The sequence below is a fragment of the Chinchilla lanigera genome, unplaced genomic scaffold (genome assembly GCF_000276665.1).
Source record: "Chinchilla lanigera isolate Chin_1 unplaced genomic scaffold, ChiLan1.0 scaffold00066, whole genome shotgun sequence".
In the NCBI taxonomy this organism is placed as follows: Eukaryota; Metazoa; Chordata; class Mammalia; order Rodentia; family Chinchillidae; genus Chinchilla; species Chinchilla lanigera.
The window spans coordinates 11,711,148-11,720,522 of record NW_004955467.1 but is presented as its reverse complement, the minus strand read 5'-3'; the positions used below and the strand labels follow the sequence as shown (position 1 = coordinate 11,720,522).

Genomic DNA, 9,375 nt, shown 5'->3' with positions numbered 1-9,375 from the left:
TTCCTGCCTCTCACTGTTTTGTAACCTTGGGTGGGACCCACCAATGATTTCTTGTCCCACTGAAGATAAACTTCATAGCACAGTATCTTAGTTACTTTTCTGTCATTGCTGAGACAGAATCCCTGGGACCCAAAATTAAAGGGGAAAAGGTTTATTTATCTCACAGTTTATAGAGGTTTCAGTCCATAATCAACTGGGTCCAAGGCAAGGTGGCACATGGCAGAGGGGCAACAGTTCATGGCAGCTGAAGACAGCGGAAGTAACCCTGTTTCTGCCTCTTATATTGTATGCAGTCTACTGGGATTAGGGTTGTGCCAATCTACTCAGTGGACTGATCCTGCAACCACTCACCCTTACTTCTAGTACTCTTAATCCCAGGATTACACCATGAATCAGTCACACACTCTAGATTCAGCCACCTCTGAAAAAGACACATCTAAAACTGCATGAGGCTTTGGGGGACATCCAGACACAAACCACAATACACAGAAAAGTCTCCTGGGCTTGGTTCTCCTTTACCCTTTCCTGCTCCCACTTCCCTCCCTGCCCCTGCTCCAGCTGCTGTGGGCCTGGGCTGTTTTGCCACACAGTCAGCAGGTACTCGCCAGGTCCTTGGACCTGCTGCCACTTCTTCCTGGGACCTACTTTTGCCCCCCAGCAGTCTGTGCCCCCACCGGACTTGCTTGCTTCATTCTGGCCTTTGCTCAGACTTTCTCTCCAGACACAGGTCTTCTTGGGCAATCATGTCTCTCCTTTCCCTGGTCTCTTGTTAGGGCTCTTATGCAATTGAGACCCCTTGTCCATCCCCACTGGAAGTGAAATGTCATTGTTAATTTCTTGGCATTGGGACGTAATATCTGAAACCCACAACTTGAAGGAGAAGAGGTTTATTTTGGCTCACCATTTTATATGTTTCAGTCTGAGGCTGGCTGGCCATCTCAGTTACTTTGCTCTTGTTGCTGAGACAAAATACCCAACACCCAGAATGAAGGAAGGAAAGGTTTATTTAGCCCACAGTTTGTGGAGGTTTCAGTCCATACTCAGCTGGCTCCAAGGTAGAGTGGCACATGGCAGAGGCAGCAGTTCACGGCGGCAGAAGACAGCAAAAGCAACAAGAGGACAAGGGGAGGAGCTATGGCAAGCGGCCTCTTTCCCTCCTTTACATTGTAAACTATCTGCCCCAGGGTGAGTGTAGCATTCATACTCATAATCCCAGCATTGGATCATGGCTCATTCCTAAACTCTAAAAAACCCACGCCATGACTGTGTGAGGCTTTGGGAGAACATCCAGACACATAACGTAACACTGGCTCCAGGGCAGAAACAGCCTTGTGGAAGGCCCAGGTGGAAGAAAGCTGCACACATCATGGCGTCTAGGAAGCACAGGGAGAAGGGATTAAAAGCCACCTCTGAAGCTTAGGGGACATTCTAGATCTAAACCAGTGTACAAGGGGAGAGGGACTAACTCAGATTTGCTCACTGCTGTTTTTGTGGAATCTTTGAGTCACTGGCACATAGTACGAGTTCTTTGCCAGACTTACACTGAGATTCAACTACAACGGTGATGGAATTGGGAGGGTGGAACCTCCAGGAGGTGATTAGTTCAGGAGGACTCCACTCATGGTAGATCAAGCTGTTAATTATTGAGTAGATTGTTCTAAGAGGGAGTTCGGCTTCCTCAGTGTTCTTATTCTTTTATCATGTGCTGCCTGCTGGCACATTATGATAAACCAGTGGTAGCCCTTCCATCCTGGACTACATGGCCTCCAAAACTATAAGACAAAAATTATCTTCCTTCATAAATTGCCCGGTGTGTGATGTCCTGTCATAGCAACACAAAGTGGACTAAGAGAGTATAAACCCACTGAATGAATGAAAACATTAGTTAAGCCTCAAATTTCTTGCCTGTAAAATAGAGATAACAACTCCCACAGTTCAAGATTATTGGGATGAATAGGTCAAACACTTGGTGGGAAGACAGCACTGTCCCCCCATGGCCCCTGGGAAGATGACAACCCTTACTCCCCCACCGGCCCCTTTAAGGAACCAGAGCTTTGCTGTCTGGGCTCAGCTGAGCATGTGGGTGCGTGTAGACTGCTCAAACTGTACTCCCGCCAGCAATGATATCCAACAGGTGCTACCTCTGTTTGCCTAAAACATTTTAGGGTGTAATGGCAACACGCATTGTCTGCCGTCTGAAGCCAAGCATGAGCTGGAGTTCCAAACACATCCATATGCATAGAGTGTGCAGTAATTAGTATAATTATTAGGGGGGTTAATGAAGCTAGGAACAGCACATCAAGCACACATTTAAACAAAGCCCTTTTCAAAAAGTGGGTGGGAAAATTTGCCTACTCAACTTTTGCCTTTTTTTAGAAATGGGATTTCAGGGTTTGAGCTCAGCATGAATTCACTATTCTCCCCACAAACTCACACCACATTTTGGCTCCCCATCGCTGTTTGTGATATTGTTATAAGAGGGAAAAACAGGAGTGCCTGAGGTTATTTCATCCTGCATACCCAGTTAATGTCCAACACTGCTAATTTCACCTCCTTGGCATTCCAGGATGTGGTCTGCACTCCTCACCCCACTATTACCGTTCAGGGCAAAGGTAGCCACAGTGTCCCCTGGGAGGTGGCATCACCTCCTAATCACCTTCCCAGCACAGATCTTCCTGGTCATCTTATTCTTAGGTTGGAGTCCCCAGAAGCAGGTCCTGAGATGAAGGTTCCCAGGAAGGAGAATTTTTAGGTAGTTCTGAGTAGAGGAGGGAGATTGGGGCAGGAAGAGAAAGTAAGAGAAGATGGGTAAATAATAGCACCACCCTGAGCCCTGGGCTCTTGGAGGACAGCTGAGATTTGGACAGGCAGTACAATGTAGGTCATGCCTTAGAACTGTCCTTGTTATGGTGAGAGAGCTAGAATACTTAGATCCTGGCAATGTCAATCATGGCTCAGGCCATGGTGCCCAAACTGTGGGGCAGGGTATCCCAGGTGTTGTGGGATATTTTAATTTTGTGAGGAAAATACAGAAACAGCTGCTAGACACTGTCTCAAGACAGTTCACAGTTTCCACATTAGATTGCCCTACATTCCCTTGAGTGACGTCAAATCTTTGTGAAACTGGGTGTTAAGCAGCAGCTAGGATCAACAGCGAGTACCTAATGGAAATCAATGTAGAGCAGGAAATAAGGGTGGCGGTGTCCAATCTGATTCTAAGAATTGAAGAGCCATACAGTGCCCAACAGGCACGCACATCCCATCAATATGTAATTGTGGTTATTTATGAGTGCAGTCAACATACTATTTTCTGCTTTAATTTTTATGTAGCATATTCGCAATGACTGAATTGCTAGGATATAAATACTAGTTAAAGAGTTGGGACTGCATTTTACTTAATAAATGGAACTATTAGTTTTATTTTTTGCTTTGGCCTAAGAGTGAATGCATCACTGAGACACCAAGGGCCCCAAGGAATGGTAAAAGTTCTAGAACCTCTGGGTAAAGGGCTGCCCCTGAGTGGATGTAAGTTTCCAGGCCCTCTGGCTGTCTGTGCCACAGGCAAAGGGGCCTCCGGTAGCTCGAGGGCAGCCCTCCGGCAAAGAGAAGTGGATACGGGCTGCTGGGAGTGAAGGTACACTAGGAGCCATTGGCACAAAAAATATGAAGGGACTTGAAAGGAGGGTGGACGTGCTGTGCTAGAGCTTCTCAAACTACCGCACGTGCACCAGTCTCATTCTGATTCAGGCTGTGGGAAAGGCCTGAGACACAGCGTTCTTAACCTGCCTCCTGGTGCTGCTGCTGCTCTGAACCTGTCATTTGGAGTAGCAGGAATCCCACACCTTTCCTCTCTGCCATGGCTTGCCCTACCTGCTAGGCATGCGCCTAGTACTTGTCTGCAGTGACTCTCCAGTCTAAGACTGATGCGGAGTTCTTGCGGAAGTCCCAGCACCGGGCAGCTCTGAGCCTCATTCAGACTGACCAACCTGGGCTCAGCCCTGCTTCTGGGCTAGAGGACAATGACTAATGAAGCCCGCTCTCTCTGAAGTCCTCATTCCTCCTAATGGCTGTGTTTACCTAAAATAGAAGATTGAGGGCTCTGGATTTTGAGAAGTGAGAACAGGAAACTTGGAGTAGTACAGAGCCAAACACTGAGACTGGAATACCACTTCCTGGAAGGGCACTGCTAACAAGGCTCTTGGTCTTACATAGCGGCCTCAGCCCATTATAGAGATAAGGAAGTTGAGGTCCAGGGAGCATCAGGGCCGAGACAAGAACTCAGAGCATCAGATCTAATACCCAGGACACTGGCTGTTTCCTGTGGTTTGTCATATCAAGATTAAGCTATCTTAAGCCTACAATGTTAAAAATATGACAGAATCTAGTAGTATTGTCTCCCACTAATGTTCCTGGTGTTGGAGTTCATTGATCAGGGATTGGAGGCTCTGTATATCGCATAGAATATTGTGGGGAATGCTGAGTCATATATGAAAGGTACCATTAGAGCTGAAATATGAAGTGTCCTCCAAGGATTCCTGTATTGAGGACTTGGTCCCCAGAGCAGTCATGTTCAGAAATAGGGCCCAGAGGGGTGATTGGGGCATAGGATTGTTAATCTCATCATGGATTAATCCATTTCTGAGTTCTCAGGAGGTTAGGGTCCGCTTGAAGGGAGTAGGTCACTTGGCATATAACCTGGAAGGGAATATCTTGCCCTTAGCTTTCCCCCACTCTGTTTCCCAGCTACCAGAGGAGAGCAGCTTTCCTTCACCATCATTTCCACCAAGATGTTTCTGTCTTGGAATTGCTTGAAATGAAAACCCTGAAACTGTGGACCAAAACAAACTATTCTTCAGAAAGACAGGTTTGTAGGTGCACTTTGTCCTTGTTTCCATTTCTTTAATCCTGGTATTAAAATGATGCATCTGTACTCATTGCAGTGCCACCTGACCAGACCTCTCAATAGAAAAGGTGAAATATACTTCCCTTCTCTATCACTGTGGGTCCTGTTCAACAGACTGCTATGGATTTACACATCTTGGCCTGGAGTCCTGCTTTTCCTATCTGCTTTAAGAGGAATAAGTTGGGTAATTCTCATTCCAGGACTATGTGGAGACTCTCTAAATGGACCAACCACAGCCTGGCACCAAGCCAATAGGAACCATATCTGTCAGTGAGAAGTAAATGCTTGTTGTCATCTCATGAACTTGTGGATTATTTGTTACATAGCATTATTTCCACAATAGCTGACTAATGGACTGTGGGACATTTGGCTAGTTACTTACGTTAATCTCTGAGGGATACAGTTTCCTCATCTATAAAAAATGGGCAATAACGCTTACCTTGAAGCTCTGTGTGATGGTTTAATGGGCTATGACATAGGAAAGCACATGGCATGGTGCCTGCTTTGCAGAGGGCTCTCGATGAATGGAGATTTTAGAGAGAGGGCAGAGTCACTCTATGAGAGCTAGATTTGACAAAAGGGTATTGAATACTCACAGTGAATGGCTTAGTGCCAGGAATCATAGGGGATGGATTTTAAGCCCTATTCCTGTTATGTGATTTATATTGGCTACAGACAGGTCACTGGGCAGAAGTCCAGGCCAGATTCAGGGTGGAGCGGAGGGGGAAGTCAGAAATCTACTCCCCTGAATGTCGAGCCTCACTACTGATTACTGGATCTGTATCCTCCTTTCTAGACTATGGTTTCTCTTCCCTTGTATGAGTTTCTGGGCAACTTTACCAATCTCTTGTCACTTCAACAAGGTAGCAGTGATAATGTGTCATCTCAATGACACTATAACAGGAGCAGTATCATATGCACCTGTCAAGGGTAGGATTTGGGAGCTTGGGGTCCTTCCCAAGCCCCCTGGTCTTCCTCTGCCTTTCCTGCTGGAGTGGTCATTCAGATCTACACTCCTCTCCAGGGGCCAAGACTCTGTTCATGAGATAATGTACGATTTTATTTGATTCAGTTCAAAAGTTTCTACCAAAATACGTGGGCGAGGGTGCTCTCACAAAGCTCTAGGGCCCCATGGCTCAGGGTCCTTTGCCATGGCTACTCTGCTCATGAGCAGAGGTGTTGGGAAGGCAGTTTAAGCAGCATTCCTGGCAGGTCTGGGGGTGGCTGTCTGCTTCTTTGTGGCACCACACACTGGGCCCGTGGAAGAGTGGGGAGATGAGTCAGAGCATGAGTGAGAAGAGAGGTCTGGTGATGCTGGCTGGTGTGTGGGTGCTCAGTGAATGTGCAAGGGCTGAGTGGGAGGTGGCCACAGGGAGCAGTGAACTGGGTGTCAGAGTCACAGAGGACACGGCCTTCTCCAAATGAAAATTGCTGCCCTTGCCCCCTGCTCAGCCTGGGAAGCTGATATATGTTTACTTAAGAAAATTCAAATATTACAAAAATATATAAAGAAGACAAACCAAACAAGATATCTAAAATATCATTAGTGAGAAATAACCACTGTTAACATTTCAGGGCATGTAATTCCAGGCTGACTTTTTCTATACATGCGTGTGACTGAGAGTGTGTGTGTGTATGAGAAAGCAGGAGAGAGAGAAACTCTGTATATGCAGCATCATCTTCTATCTAAGGAGGGCAGATTCTGTTTGGTGAGTGGCCAGTTAGAAGCTGACCCTGAGCCCTCGGATGGGTTGGGATGTAAGGGTGGCCTAGATATGGATTTGTGGGTGGAGCAGGACAGGCCTTGAATTGCTCTGTTTCATAAGTGAGAAGCGCTCCAAGCTCCCAGGGCCCATCAAGAGCTAGAGGGAGAGCAATAGAGCTGAAAATAGAAAGAAAACTAAAGGTGCAAAGCAGAGCCCAGTAGGAGGCTGAGCCCTGGGCAGAGGAATGGTCAAGGCCTCTTTGGAAAATGGGGTCATCTAATTACTGAGTTTCAAGTTGCTGGCTTTGTTGCTATGAAAAGCCTTCAACAAGCTCCCACAAACCATTGGCAATGTTCACGACACACGCAGACCTCATGTGAGTGTCCTCGGGTAAACATCAAGGTAAGAGTTGACTCTGTATTGGGGCTGTGATAGTGTGAAACCAACATAGGTATGTGGGAAAGTAAGACAACCCTGACTTTGAGCTCATTCAGGGAAAGGATATGGTGGTGGGGGCAGTGTGATGGAGAATCCGAGTGCAATTATATCAACAAATGTCCTGCCGGGCTTGGTGGTGCATGCCTGTAATCCCAGCACTCAGAAGGCTGAGGCAGAAGGACCACCACGAGGTCCTTCCTGGGCTACATAGTGAGTTTAGGGCAGCCTGAGCTACATAGTGAGATCCTATCTGAAAGAAAAAAAAGGTCCTTTCAGAATTCACACCAATATTGTCCTCAGGGGTCCCCAATTTGTGGATGGGGGTCTTAAACCAACCTTTTCTAGTTCTGACTATGGGTTGGTCCTAGACATCTAGGTTATATGTTTCTGCTTATGGGTTTTATTTGAATGGAATTTCACTTGCTGTTTTACATGTCTTTTCACTCAGCCTGTGTCTTACTCATTTCGACTGATCAATAAGTTTATATCCAGTTCATTCTGCTTCATGTCTAGATGATAAACTGCTGGAAGGAACTAACAATGTATATCGCCACTCCTCTACCAATAGGCATTTAAATAATGTCCAGTATTTCTGTGATAATAGCCTTCTATTTCTATCCTTAAACATTTGTTGATGTGGTTACTGAAAAATTGATTTTAGGTTAGAATTCCTAAAACAAACAACCTCGAAACAAACATACAAAAAAAAAAAAAAAAAAAGCCCAACAAAATATAAACCACATGGGCAATTCTATTTCATTCTATGGAAAACTAGTTGAAGGCCTTGCCAGCAGCCCCAAAGATCTCCACAGGGTGCAAAGGGTAGTGGGATTTTAGTGAGCATCACCTGGCCTGTCAGGTTGTAGGTGCAACACCAACACCTCCTTATCCCAGGGGAGTCAAAGGATCATGGATCCAATTCTTTCCCTGACTGTGAAATTGGAACTGGGTCTGTTTAGTTTTTTAATATTTACTCAGTTTGAAACCATAACCTATGACCGCTGCTGGGAAAAAGACAAAGTCTACTGAGGGGAATGGATTTTATGTTGAAAAATTTAGCAGCTCAGGCGAGAAGATGCCATTCGGCTCCATATCAGAGCTGGAAGCTTCCTTAGAGAGTATTTGGTCTGGTGTCTTCATATTACAGACAGGGGAAACAGGCCTATAAGCACACAATTTGTAATACAATAATGAGAACCACCCAGTTAGCTGGGCACCTTCCTATCCTCATTTTTCAGAAGAGAGAAGAGGAAACAGGAACTTTAGAAGTCTGGAGCCCAAGACTGCACAGCGTCACGAGAGACCACTGTCCCCTATGACTGATAAGGGACTCTAGGGCTCTGGCTCAAGGTTCCCTGTTTTTCTCCCTCACAAGCCAGCCCTCAGGCAGAGCTGCTGATGTGTGGCTACACAGCTCCCTGTCCAAGTGTCTGTCACAGCTCTGAGCCTGGGGGGACATTCTAGGTGGACAATGAAAATGAATAATTCAATAAAAGTGAATAATTTCCATGGCAACCTTGCCAGCAAGTGACCTGTTCCGCTGCTTCCCAGGGCTGGGTTCACCCTAATGAAGAAGTGCCATGTTACACTCTGCAGAAGGAGCTGGGAGATGGTTTTCTTTTAAGGAAACTGAAATGAAACAAGGTTGACAAAGGCAGCAGGGCTGGGCCTTGTGGGACCCCTGGTCAGACATCCCGGTGGCAGTTCGCAAAGAATGTGGCAGGCCCCCCTTGACCAGAGGACAGAACTTGCTGGCGGGAAGTGTGCATGGAGATCAGTCCCCAGGTTTCCATGAAAACTGCATTGTTCCACAGTGTACAAGGGTTCCAGGGTACTATTTGCAGAACTCTTGTAAAATCCTTTTGCAGTAAGAAAGGGAAACTGAGCCCCAGAAAATTTTCCCTTAGAACAGAGTCTACTGCGACTTTGCTGGTGAGTCAGCGATGGAATGGAGTTGAGCCACCAAGAGCCAAGATAATGAGAGAAACAACCTCGGGGGGTGGCTGGGGTATGGTCAGGACTGTCCTGTGTGTGCTGGGAAGTGTGTAGACATCAATGCTCAAGTAGAAGCTTTGCCATGGGTGCCTGGGTGAGTTCATGAAGGACTGGTTATGCTAGGACATGCCAGGGAGGCTTGGAAGCCCTCTGGCCATGTACACTGTTCTATAAGAGGGTTTATCTACAATGTAAATGTCACCCCCTTTGGTGGGGCTTCCCTGTGCAAAGTACAACGTGAACAACTACCCAGAGTGGCCTTGGTGAGCTCTCCGGCTTTAGGCTAATTATCTCACCTCTCTAAGCTTCTATTTCTTTTGTAAAATGGGACTA

The 9,375-nt window shown here is 46.4% G+C and overlaps 1 long non-coding RNA gene across 1 annotated transcript; it reads left to right on the top strand.

Moving 5' to 3' along the window:
- The first annotated feature begins 3,514 nt into the window (after positions 1 to 3,514).
- Positions 3,515 to 5,185, top strand: LOC102004798. Its single transcript, XR_263361.2, has 3 exons — positions 3,515 to 3,634; positions 4,744 to 4,864; positions 4,941 to 5,185. It is a non-coding gene; the product is annotated as an uncharacterized LOC102004798 (long non-coding RNA).
- The last annotated feature ends 4,190 nt before the right edge of the window (positions 5,186 to 9,375 follow it).